This window comes from Ranitomeya imitator, chromosome 3, assembly GCF_032444005.1.
Source record: "Ranitomeya imitator isolate aRanImi1 chromosome 3, aRanImi1.pri, whole genome shotgun sequence".
In the NCBI taxonomy this organism is placed as follows: domain Eukaryota; kingdom Metazoa; phylum Chordata; class Amphibia; order Anura; family Dendrobatidae; genus Ranitomeya; species Ranitomeya imitator.
Window position 1 is genome coordinate 244761820 of NC_091284.1, and position 14192 is coordinate 244776011.

Sequence of the window (14192 nt, forward strand, 5' to 3'; positions counted from 1 at the left end):
TATACTCTTGCAGCAAGTTGATCCACACGAGAAAACAAACCCTGAACATCCATGCCAAAGCATATATCCTGAACCACCCAGATATCAAGAGGAAAAAAAAGACAAACCAGAGCACAGAAAAAAATGGTTCAGAACTTTCTTTTCCTTCTTTTGAGATGCATTTAATTCATTTTTGGCCACTTGTACTGTTATGATACGGTGGTCTAGGAGCAACATGGAACGAGCTCTGAAGGAAGTGGTAACTGTACTGACCGCAGTCCCTAAGCTCAACACAACACTAGAAGTAGCCGTGGGATGCTCCTAACTCTCCCTATGCACCTCGTCACAGCCTAAGAGCTAACTACCCCTAAAGATAGAAGCAGGAAAGCTATCTTGCCTCACAGAAAATCCCCAAAGGATAGATTAGCCCCCCACAAATAATGACTGTGAGTGGAGAGGAAAAAGACATACACAGAATGAAACCAGGATGAGCACAGGAGGCCAGTCTAGCTAAATAGATAGGACAGGATGGAATACTGTGCGGTCAGTATAAAACACTACAAAAAATCCACGCAGAGTTTACAAAAAATCTCCACACCTGACTAAAGGTGTGGAGGGTAAATCTGCTTCCCAGAGCTTCCAGCAAGACAGAATTAATTCATACTGATAAGCTGGACAAACATAGAAAGCACGGAACGGATAAGTCCACAATCTATGGACAGAAAAGAGCAAGCAAAAACTTAGCTTTGCTGAACTGGTCAGGATAACAGGGAAATCCAAAGAGATGTGAATCCAACCAGGAACCATTTACAAGTGGCACTGGCTGAAGGAAAGAGCCAGGCCTAAATAGCCAAGCAGAAGAGACGATAAGTGGAGGCAGCTGATGACAGCTAACTCCAAGGAGCAGCCATACCACTTGAAACCACAAGAGGGAGCCCAAGAGCAGAACTCACAAAAGTGCCACTTACAACCACCAGAGGGAGCCCAAGAGCGGAATTCACAATAATTATCATAGGCCTACTGTACATTTAGCAAGTGGGCAATAGCTACTCTATTGGCAAAACATTGGCACAATTTTGCTATCTCAAACCACACCCCATTTGCTAGCGGGTAGAGATGAGCGAATTGACTCGATGAAAATCAAACTGATGTAGAATTTTATGGAATTTGCAGGTGGTGGCGTAATGTAACAATTTGCAATGTGATTTGAGCTAACCACCAAAAAATGCCTAGACAAATTTTACATATGGCAGAAGATTGCACCAGCCATAGAGGGCTCATATGGCTTTAGAAGCGATGGCGTACCAAGGCTAAGAATGTGAGAGCCGCTAGCATCAGCACCATCACTGGCACCAGCCATCCTGACAGTAGTAGTGCCGAACGCAAGTCACAATAAGCCTCTTTTGCCTCCAGCAGGCATACTAGTGGGGAGTAGGCTCAGGGTATTATGGAATATGGTGCAAATCACTCGTCTAAGTCACAGCAGGATAATGTTACTTCAGACAGCAACACTTTTTTATTCAGTGATCTGCACAGAACGGTCGGCCTGATCATAAATGGCTTAGAGTGATAATTTTTGGACTGTTTTTTTTTAATATAAAATACAGTTATATGAAAAAGTTTGGGCACCCCTATTAATCTTAAGCGTAATGCTTTATAAAAATTGTTTTTTTTTGCAACAGCTATTTCAGTTTCATATATCTAATAACTGTTGGACACAGTAATGTTTCTGCCTTGAAATGAGGTTTATTGTACTAAAAGAAAATGTGCAATCTGCATTCAAACAAAATTTGACAGGTGCATAAGTATGGGCACCCCACCAGAAAAGTGACATTAATATTTAGTAGATCCTCCAAATATAACAGCCTCTAGTCGCTTCCTGTAGCTTTTAATGAGTTCCTGGATCCTGGATGAAGGTATTTTTGACCATTCCTCTTTACAAAACAATTCCAGTTCAGTTAAGTTTGATGGTCGCCGAGCATGGAAAGCCCTCTTCAAATGATCCCACAGATGTTCAATGATATTCAGGTCTGGGGACTGGGATGGCCATTCCAGAACAGTGTAATTGTTCCTGTGCATGAATGCCTGAGTAGATTTGGAGCGGTGTTTTGGATCATTGTCTTGTTGAAAGATCCATCCCTTGCATAACTTCAACTTTGTCACTGATTCATGAACATTATTGTCAAGAATCTGCTGATACTGAGAGGAATCCATGCGTCCCTCAACTTTAACAAGATTCCCGGTGCCGGCATTGGCCACACAGCCCCAAAGCATGATGGAACCTCCACCAAATTTTACTGTGGGTAGCAAGTAATTTTCTTGGAATGCTGTGTTTTTTGGCCGCCATGCATAACGCCTTTTTGTATGACCAAACAACTCAATCTTGGTTTCATCAGTCCACAGGACCTTCTTCCAAAAAGAAATTGGTTCTCCAAATGTGCTTTTGCATACCTCAGCCGACTGTGTTTGTGGTGTGCTTGCAGAAACGGCTTCTTTCGCATCACTCTCCCATACAGCTTCTCCTTGTGCAAAGTGTGTTGTATAGTTGACCGATGCACAGTGAGACCATCTGCAGCAAGTAGAAGCTGCAGCTCTCTGGAGGTGACACAGGGCACAATGGTGGCATTACTATGTGAAGCAGTATCAGGAACAATGCTTTTGTACCACACAGCAGGTGCAGTAATAGGGTTACATGCGGCAGCAGCGGCTCAGTATTGGGGTATCAGGTGCAGTAATAGGGACACATACAACAGCGGCGGCTCAGTATTGGGGTATCAGGTGCAGTAATAGGGACACATACGGCAGCAGCGGCTCAGTATTGGGGTATCAGGTGCAGTAATAGGGTCACATACGGCAGCAGCAGCTCAGTATTGGGGTATCAGGTGGAGTAATAGGGACACATACAGCAGCAGCGGCTCAGTATTGGGGTATCAGGTGCAGTAATAGGGACACATACGGCAGCAGCAGCTCAGTATTGGGGTATCAGGTGTAGTAATAGGGACACATACGGCAGCAGAGGCTCAGTATTGGGGTATCAGCAGGATGAGGGGTTTGTGCAGGTTGGGAATAGATGGTGATGTGCAGGAATGTGAGAAGTAAAATGCGTCTTTGTTGTATTCTCTGCAGATGAGTCCTGGCTGGAAGAAGTTGTCATGTCGGTCTGGGCCAGATGGAAAAAACTGGAAAAGTTAACGATTCCATCAGAAAGAACGTCAGCGGTAAATCGCCATCTATAACTGTGCTGTGATCTCTTATATGTTCTGTAGGACTGGTATATACCACTGTATGGTCACAAAATGGAGGTAATATCAGTGTTGGTCTTTGTGGAGATTTTTTTTAGTTACAGGAGGATCATTGGCTGAGGTTCTTATACCCACAATTACAGTGTGACACCATAGTTGTAATCAGGGGTTAGGGGCCCACTCAGATGTCTCGCCCCCTCTGAGCTGAACCCCTAGCTACGCCTCTGATTGGCGCGCTGTGAACGCCGGTACAGTTAAAAGTAGCGTAGGTCCGGGTGAGACTCTCATCGCATGTGAATCAGGGTGACTGCATTCTCTGACCCCTGATAGCTACGCTTCTGAGTGGGGGCCACATGGATTTGTACAGACAGAAATGGGGACCACAAGGATCTGTGTTAGGACCAATTCTTTTTAATCTCTTTATTATTGACCTGGTGGATGGGATTGTGAGTAAAGTGTCAGTCTTTGCTGATGACACAAAACCATGTAAGATAAGATGTTCATTTTCTCTCCGCAGTGTTTGGCTACGCGCGGGTATCGGGCAGGTAAGCAACGCTATTTACCTGCAGAATAATCTCATATCTGCAGGTTAATAAAGTTTTTTTAAGGCCAAAATCCGTTCTGTCTATGATAGTTTAATAGCCCATTCCATGTATACTGCATTGGTTGTAGGCAACTGCCGGTTGGAAGGTCACGGAATGTTCATCATGGTGACATATAAGCAACTGCCAAACGGATCTCCTTTGAGGGTTGCAGTTAGCAGTGGAGTGTGAGTAACCTTAAATTAGCTCCTGATTTATGTTTAATCTGTTTTATTAAAGATTTTCAAAATATATAGATAACATTGATACAGGGTGTAATACAGAACACATCGTGACACAAACCATATACTCTTATGGAAACAAACCACACAACTGAGCTTAGAGCTTGTAGGTCTGATATTACAGGTTGCTGCAAACTCTATTATATCTGATTTGGTTTCATTCAAAATCTGTGCTCCAAATAAAGAAGAAAGGTTGGAAGGATGTGACCTGTATTTTAAGATATTAGGAAAGCAGGGGAGATAGTTACGGATGAGATGATATGGTCGTCAGGAGCGTACATAGAAAACATGGATAGCATAGCAGAGGTTATATTTGAGCTCCCCACCAAAACAAAATACCCTAATATTCGACCGTCACAGAGGAGCATATCTCACAAGCTTGTAGCCCTTACAAAATAATTTTCCTCCTATATAGCCCGCCATACATTATTATTATTATTATTTAATATTATAGCACCATTTATTCCATGGCGCTTTACATGTGAGGAGGGGTATACATAATAAAAACAGGTACAATAATCTTGAACATACAAGTCACAACTGGTACAGGAGGAGAGAGGACCCTGCCCGCGAGGGCTCACAATCTACAAGGGATGGGTGAGGATACTGTAGGTGGGGATAGATACATTATCATGGGAATCACAAAGTTCTCCATTCAGCATTGGAGGTACTACATAGTCCTCCATACAACCATACAATATTATAGTTACATAGTTATTAAGGTTGAAGGAAGACTATAACTCCATCTAGTTCAACCCATAGCCTAACCTAACATGCCCTAACATGTTGATCCAGAGGAAGGCAAAAAAAACCCATGTGGAGTAAGCTCCACATTGGGGAAAAAAATTCCTTCCCGACTCCACATACGGCAATCAGACTAGTTCCCTGGATCAACGCCCTATCAAGGAATCTAGTGTATATACCCTGTAACATTATACTTTTCCAGAAAGGTATCCAGTCCCCTCTTAAATTTAAGTAATGAATCACTCATTACAACATCATACGGCAGAGAGTTCCATAGTCTCACTGCTCTTACAGTAAAGAACCCGCGTCTGTTATTATGCTTAAACCTTTTTTCCTCCAAACGTAGAGGATGCCCCCTTGTCCCTGTTTCAGGTCTATGATTAAAAAGATCATCAGAATGGTCTTTGTACTGTCCCCTCATATATTTATACATTAAAATAAGATCACCCCTTAGTCTTCGTTTTTCCAAACAAAATAGCCCCAAGTGTAATAACCTATCTTGGTATTGCAGACCCCCCAGTCCTCTAATAACCTTGGTCGCTCTTCTCTGCACCCGCTCCAGTTCAGCTATGTCTTTCTTATACACCGGAGACCAGAACTGTGCACAGTATTCTAAGTGTGGTCGAACTAGTGACTTGTATAGAGGTAAAATTATGTTCTCCTCATGAGCATCTATGCCTCTTTTAATGCATCCCATTATTTTATTTGCCTTTGTAGCAGCTGCCTGACACTGGCCACTAAATGTGAGTTTGTCATCCACCCAAATAACCAGGTCTTTTTCATTGACGGTTTTGCCCAGAGTTTTAGAATTAAGCACATAATTATGGGCCCTCTATTTTGCTCCATACAGTATAATGGGCCCCACATAGTCCTTCATACAGTCTTATGGGCATCACATAGTCATTCATACAATATTATCGGCCCACTATATTTCTCCATTCAGTATAATGTGCCCCATATAGTACTCCATACAGTGTAATGGGCCTCACATAGTGCTCCATATAGCATAATGGGTCCCATATATTTTTAAATGCAGTATATTGGGCCTCTTATATTGCTCTCAACAGTGTAATGGGCCCCCTGTATTGCTCCATACAGTATAATTGGCCCCACATATTGCCCTATTCAGTATAATGGGTTACATATATTGCCCCATACAGTAAAAAGAGCCCCTCATTATGCTCCATACAGTATAATGGGACCCATATATTGCTCCCTACATTATAATCAGCCCCCTATATTGCCCTATTCAGCATAATGGGTCCCCTATATTGCTCCATCCAGTTTTATAGGCCCTATATATTGCCCCATATAAGATAATGGGCCTCATATAGTGTTCCATACAGTATAATGGGCCCCCCATAGTGCTCCACACAGTATTATGGGCCCACGTAATGCTCTATATAGTACAATAGGCCCTTATACTGCCCCATACAGTATATTAGGCCTCTTATATTGCTCCATGCAGTATAATGGGCCCTATATATTGCCCCATTCAGCTTAATGGGCCCACTATATTGCTCCATACAGTAAAATGAGCCCCATATATTGCTTCATATTTTATTAGGCCCCATATAGTGCTCTATACAGTATAATTGGCCCCACGTAGTGCTCCATACAGTATGATGGGTTCCATATAATGGTCCACACAAAAAAAAATCAAATACTTACCTCTCACCATTCCGTGCTCCGGTTTCCTCAGTGTTTTTTGACGCTCTGCACTTTTCAGCACAGAGGGCGCGCTATAAGTAAATCATTGCACCCTCTGTGCTGAGACGTCACCTCAGACGCAGATGGTGAATTATGGAGGAGGGAGCGTCTGCTGACGGCTCCCCTTCCCATCATTGTTTTCAACTGTATCGGGCCCCCCAATTGATGGGCCCCATAGTGGCCGTGTGGTCTGGTGCCATTAGCAATATGCCACTGTTTGCACGAGCCCCAAAGGGGAGCTTGAGAGAGCTGGTGGGAAATGTAATATGGGGCACCAACAATCGTCTAGATACTGGGTTAAGGCACCAACTGTTATCTTTACCCTGGAGAGACCTATCTATTTATCTATCTATCCAACCCTTTTCATTGTATCCATTTAAAGTTGAGTACAATCTAATATATAATTGCCTAGAATACTACTTCCTGCAATTTGTGCCAACTTCCGTGGCTTTGTCCGGAGCTAATGTCCGGAGCTAATGTCCGGAGCTAATGTCCGGAGATAAGTGACGTCAACCGTGTCCAGTGTCTGATTGGTTGCCGCCTGCTGCGAGCGACCAATCAGAAACGTGCCGTACTGTGACACACTCCGCCCGCCATTTTGGTGTGATTTTTGAATTTTTACCTCACAGCAAGTTTCTACTGCGTGGAGGCGGGCCCAGTGACGTTGCTCTTCAAGCTCCTGCCGAATTTCGTCAAAAAAATGATAATACCAAAAACTATATATATTTAGTTGTGAAGTGGTTCAGTGACATTTTCACACCAATTTTGAACTTTTGTTTGGTGTTTTCTCCATATACTGCCTATTATTTTTGTTCTTTCTTACTATTATTTATTAATTGTATTATTCTTACATTTGAATAAATAAAGTATACATGGATTCTAGACTCCCGATTCTTTAGAATCGGGCTGCCATCTAGTACAATATAATGTATGAATTAGTTAGAATTTGGAATATGGAAATAAATGCCACAAATCTTCACCTATCATCAATTTAAGTATAACTAAATTATACTGGTGACTTTTTAAATCCTTATTTATGTTCTGTTAGTTTCTCCTTTATCTTACCACCTTCCATTCTTCAAAAATATCAAAACATGAAGCTAATTTCCTGAACTAGAAATACAATATTTGCTGTAATCCATTTTCTTTTATCATTTTAGGGTTTTGTTGTTGGCGAGTGAGTTGGTAGTGAGAAAAATAAGGTAAATTCACCCTTATGCTAAAACTGCAATTTCTCTGATAGCCTGGGGTCACTTGACGGTGGAGATGGTAGAGAGTCACCTTCCATGTCACCCATAAACTTCTGCAACTTCTCTTCTCATAGGGAAACATTGATGCTCCATTGTGAGTAAGGAGATTGGCCGGTGACTCCGTGTTACCATCGAGCATTAGCCTAAGGCTAAGCTGAGATATGGCAGATTTATAGTAACACAGCAAATTCAGCCACAGTATTGCAGCGACATCTACAGCCCAGAATTACTGCTATATCTGAACACAACATAGAGCTTCTTGCCCAGTTTAGATAAAATCATTGCGTTGTGTCTTCTGATTTCTTTGTTAGGCTTTATTGACACAACCGCAGAACCAAAAACACATGGGCTACTTGCATAGTGAACAAGTCTGTAGAAACCTGTTCACACTACCAAAGAACTTAAAGACACAAAAACGCACAGAGAGGTCAAAAATACTCTGTTGTAAAAAAGTCACCGTAAATAAGCAAGTGCTAGTCAAAAAATGAAAAAAATACAGGGTATTTAGTTAATACGTTTTTTTGCAAAAATATGTATGTTAAGCTGCTCCACCAATCGCCAAGGTGTACCCATAATAGAGCAGTCCTATCTAATGTATATAATCCCTATCTGATGTATTTAAAAACCTGATCATCTGTATAGTACCTGTATAAGCAGGGTTCAGAGAGAAAAAATATACATGTGGACATGCAGGATGGAACAGATACAATGCAAATGACCCACAGAGGAGTGGTGGAGTCTTGTAGAAACAAAAGAACAATTATAAAACCAAAAACACATGGGCTACTTGCATAGTGAACAAGTCTGTAGAAACCTGTTCACACCACCAAAGAACAATCGTGTATCACTGTACAAGTTTGGACCTCGATGCACGGAACGTCTGCGGGTCTCCTGATCTGAGCACAACAGCCTCATATACATATTCCCACAGATGTGTGACTGTAGCCTCATCCAAACTGGATTAGATGTTCAGCCATAGGGGAAAATTCATCTTACGCTCCCCCAGTTTTCTGCCATATAAAACTTGTGCATTTTTATGTAACACAAAGTTCCTAACACAGTTTTTCAATTTTTGGCTTTTTTATGCCAGTATTGACACTTTTTAAAAACATGTGTATGGCCACGTGAGATCCACCATAATAATAATAATTTGCAAAAGAAAGAGATATAAAAGGGGCAAACTGCACTCAAAAGTGAGTGTTCGGTGCTATGTTCGGAGAGCTTGCCATGCCGGTGTGTGGAGACATTAGTGGATTAAGTGTCCCAATTTTGTCTACTGTAATATTTATAAGTATGTTATAAAATGAGGTCTATTCTATAACTATTGTCTATACCTGATCATATAAACTGTCTAGTGACCATTGATGATCTTCTGTTATCAACTATGGAGCAGATGAATCAATTCTCATTGTCTTCCTTACTCTTTGATAGGATGAAGGTAGAAAGCGAGGAGGAGAAATATTCAGATGAGAAGTATGTATCTGATATAACTGGGATTATTGATTCTCCCATATTCTCCCTAATACACAGAGATGTCTGCACTGGTTATATTAAGGCTCAATAGTATCATGTATCTTCCTATCATTTTGGTAAAGTATTACCGTATATACTCGAGTATAAGCCGACCCGAGTATAAGCCGACCCCCCTAATTTTGCCACAAAAAACTGGGAAAACTTATTGACTCGAGTATAAGCCTAGAGTGGAAATGCAGCATTTACCGGTGAATTTCAAAAATAAAAATAGATCATTATTTCCCCATAGCTGTGCCATATAGTGCTCTGCACCGTTCATATTTCCCCATAGGTGTGAACCATATAGTGCTCTGCACCGTTCATTGTGCCCCCTAGCTGTGCCATATACGGTGCTCTGCACCGTTCATTGTGCCCCATAGATGTGCCATATACGGTGCTCTGCACCGTTCACTGTGCCCCATAGCTGTGCTGTGCCATATACGGTGCTCTGCACCGTTCACTGTGCCCCATAGCTGTGCTGTGCCATATACGGTGCTCTGCACCGTTCACTGTGCCCCATAGCTGTGCCATATACGGTGCTCTGCACCGTTCACTGTGCCCCATAGCTGTGCTGTGCCATATACGGTGCTCTGCACCGTTCACTGTGCCCCATACATAGCTGTGCTGTGCCATATACGGTGCTCTGCACCGTTCACTGTACCCCATAGCTGTGCTGTGCCACATACGGTGCTCTGCACCGTTCACTGTGCCCCATAGCTGTGCTGTGCCATATACGGTGCTCTGCACCGTTCACTGTGCCCCATAGCTGTGCTGTGCCATATACGGTGCTCTGCACCGTTCACTGTGCCCCATAGCTGTGCTGTGCCATATCCGGTGCTCTGCACCGTTCACTGTGCCCCATAGCTGTGCTGTGCCATATACGGTGCTCTGCACCGTTCACTGTGCCCCATAGCTGTGCTGTGCCATATACGGTGCTCTGCACCGTTCACTGTGCCCCATAGATGTTCCACATAAATTTGTGCCGCCGCTGCCGCAATAAAGAAAAAAAAACACATACTCACCTCCCTTGATTGCAGCTCCCGGCGTCTCGTTCCGGCGCCTCCATCTTCCCGGCGTCTCTGCTCTGACTGATCAGGCAGAGGGCGCCGCGCACACTATATGCGTCATCGCGCCCTCTGCCTGATCAGTCAGAGAGCAGAGACGCCGGGAAGATGGAGGCGCCGGCCGGGAAGATGGATCGGCGCCCGGCGGCTGGAACGAGGACAGGTGAATATGCTATACTCACCTAGTCCTGGCGATCCTCGCGCTGTCCCCTCCTGTCTTCGGCGCTGCAGCTTCTTTCTCTATCAGCGGTCACCGGCACCGCTGATTAGAGAAATGAATAAGCGGCTCCACCCCTATGGGAGGTGGAGCCGCTTATTCATATCTCTAATGAGCGGTCCCACGTGACCGCTGAAGAGAGGAAGAAACTGCAGCGCCGAAGCCCGTGGGACGGCAGGGACAGCGCGAGGATCGCTGGGACTAGGTAAGTATACCCCAGCGCCCTCAGCCCCTCACCTGCCGACCCCACCGCTACCGTGACTCGAGTATAAGCCGAGAGGGGCACTTTCAGCCCAAAAATTTGGGCTGAAAATCTCGGCTTATACTCGAGTATATACGGTACTTGTTTTCCTTGGCTTTTTCTTGACTGCGTATTCCAAGATGGGACCTCCGAGATACCAGGCCTCTCTTACCACATTAATCCTTATACCCCCCAGAACTAATTAATGCCCCTTAAAGTAAAAACACAACAATTATTTTCTTTTGGATAATTTGGCCACAGCGGCCATTTTATTAAATAACAAACATAACAACCATTTATACATTTGTATAAAACTTGAGGGGAGGGTTCTTGGAGCTAATAAATCTGGCACCTAATAGGCAAAGCCCAAAACCAACATGGAAAACCCCTTCTTTACCCTCAGCCGTAACCACCAGCTCGAGGGCACCATGTAACCCGTTTACCGGGCAAACCAACCCCAAAGCTCCCGAGGTCAAATCCCCGTCCAGAGCCAGTAAACCAAAGCCAGATCAGCCCCATGAAACCAACTCCAAGAACCCCGCCCCCCGCCAACCACGAGCAGCACTGAACACCTCAGGCTCGCGAGTGCCCCACCACCGCCATGGCCCTCTCCACCCCTTCTTGTATTGCCAACATCCACAAATCCAAGCCAATATCGTTCAAATGAACGCCATCGCTCCTCCAGTAATTTCCAACACCAGCTTCCAACTCAAAGTGGCGAACCGCCATCCCCCCGTTACTAGAAACAAAACTCGCCACAGCCCTATTTAGCTTAACCCGGGCCCTATTGATACCCTTCATAGAGCGTGCTGCCCTCCACGTTTTCCTGGGCACAATGTCGGACCACACCGTAACCATCCCTGGAAAGGATACCCACAATCGCAAAAGATCATACCGCATATCTCGAATTAATTCTCTCACCGGCTTAGACCCCAAATCATTACCACCCAAATGTACAACAACGATATCAGGGGAACGAACCAAACTAACTGATCGGGAAAATTCGGTCAAAAACCCGCGCCACGACATGCCCCGAAAACCCAACCAACGGACCACCACCGCCTCCCTCTTAAATCCCAATTACCTACCATCTTGTCTAACATCGGCACGAATCGCCTCCCAATGCACGAAAGAATGTCCGAAAATCCACGCCAGAAGTGGGGTCCGTCCTGCAAAATACAATGATGATTAATACCCCCACTAAACAAGTAACAAATCAATTACGCACATAAGATAAATAACGATTCGATGACCACCTGCCAATACGACGAATAACCTCCAGACCCATCCCCAAACCAGCAGCCTCAGATGCTGCCCCAATTCGAAATGAATGCGTCCCAAATGACAACGGATCCAGGCCTAAAATTGTCAACGCTTGTCTCAAAACTGCCGTGAACTGGAACCGCGATAAAAATTCACCCTGACGGTGCTGCAAAAGTGGGCCAGACCTATCTGGATCCAAACCCCAATAATCTTCCAAACACCTATGAGGGCACATCGCCCCCCAATCACTTTTCCTAAAACCACACGCCTTCCTTTTCCCAACTGATCAGTCTTCGACCGCCGAATCCAAAAAGCAACCCCACCTGACCAAAATTCAATATCCTCCGCCAACAAACCCCCAGCTGTGAACCTGCTAGGGGAAACCAGCTCCCCTATTCTCAAGGCCCCGAAAAAGGCTAGCGAAAACGCCAGTTGAAACAGAACAGCCTCATAATCAGAACTACAAACTTCCCCCAATGCTACCCCCAAATGCTCCAACATCCCGAAAGATATGGGCCGCCGAGTATCGCAAGTTGAAAAACCCCTTCTAAAACCTTTTAATGCCTGCCGAATCAAGAAATCCTTAGTAACATCAACGGAACCCTGGAGCTTAAAATCAAAAGCAACACCAGCTATAAATTTATTCAATTTCGACACGGACCAACCCCATTCCTCCGCCGATCCAATTAAAAGCAACAACGCCATCACCCTGTCACCATCCGATTCGACTGAACCCAACTGTTCCAACCACCCTTCCCACAAATGCCATGACGCCTCATAACCTGACCACGTCCTTCCAGACACTGACGACTGTATCAGCCGACCTCCTCGTCCGCAACAATCTGCCACAAATGAAAAGGGCATGTCGTTCCTGCATCTTCCGCTTCTGGAGCCAACTCCCGAAAACGTTCCCACTGCAAACGAGACAGAGCATCGGCTATAGAGTTTTGCACGCCGGGAACATGTACAGCTGAAATCCATGTATTCAACTCTAAGCACCGCAAAACTAACTCCCGAACCAATTTGATTACCGGAGGGGATGAAGAAGACAGACTATTGATCACCGACACCACACTCGAATTGTCGCAATGGAAACGTATCCGCCTATCCTTAAAAGTACTGCCCCAAATGAACACCGAAACCACAATTGGAAACAACTCCAACAACACCAAATTTTTTGTAAACCCCGCTTCGCGCCACCAATCCGGCCAACCCCCAACGCTCCACTTTCCAGCACAATAAGCCCCGTATCCAACACTACCAGCCGCGTCCGTAAAAATTTCACAATCAAAATCGTTCAAATCCTCCTGTTGGATCAGGGCCCTACCATTATAGCTGTCCAAAAAACGTCTCCAAACCGCCAAATCCTCCCTGTGCTCTTTGTTCAAGCGTACAAAATGATGCGCAGACCGCACTCCGGCCGTAGCTCTCGACAATCTCCTACAAAATATCCTGCCCATCGGCATAATACGGCACGCAAAGTTCAACCGCCCCAACAGTGACTGAAGCTCTTTCAACGTAACCTTGCGCAGCTTCTCGCATCTCATCACCTCTTGCCGTAAAGCCAACAGCTTCTCCTCAAGCAAGTGACACTCCATCTTCTCTGAATCTATAAGAATTCCTAAAAAACTCAACACCGTGACAGGTCCCTCCGTTTTATCACGCGCTAAGGGCACCCCAAACTGACCTGCTACCCACTCCATCGTAGCCAACAAATTACCACACAAGAAAGAATCCGGGGGGCCAACAAACAAAAAATCGTCTAAGTAATGAATAACCGACGGAACCTGAGAAACATCCCGAACGACCCACTCCAGAAAAGTACTAAAGGCTTCAAACAGCGAGCAGGAAATCGAACAACCCATCGGCAAACACCTATCCAAATAGAACCCCCTATTCCAAAAACATCCCAATAGCGGGATACTATCGGGGTGAACCGGAAGCAGACGAAAAGCCGATTCAACATCTGTCTTAGCCATTAGCGCACCTGTGCCATACCTACGCACCCATTGCACTGCAGCATCAAAAGAGGTATAAACCACAGAGCAGAGATCATCCGCTATCCCGTCATTAACTGACTGGCCCTTCGGATAAGACAAATGCTGAATAAGGCGAAACTTGTTGGGCTCTTTTTTAGGGACAACCCC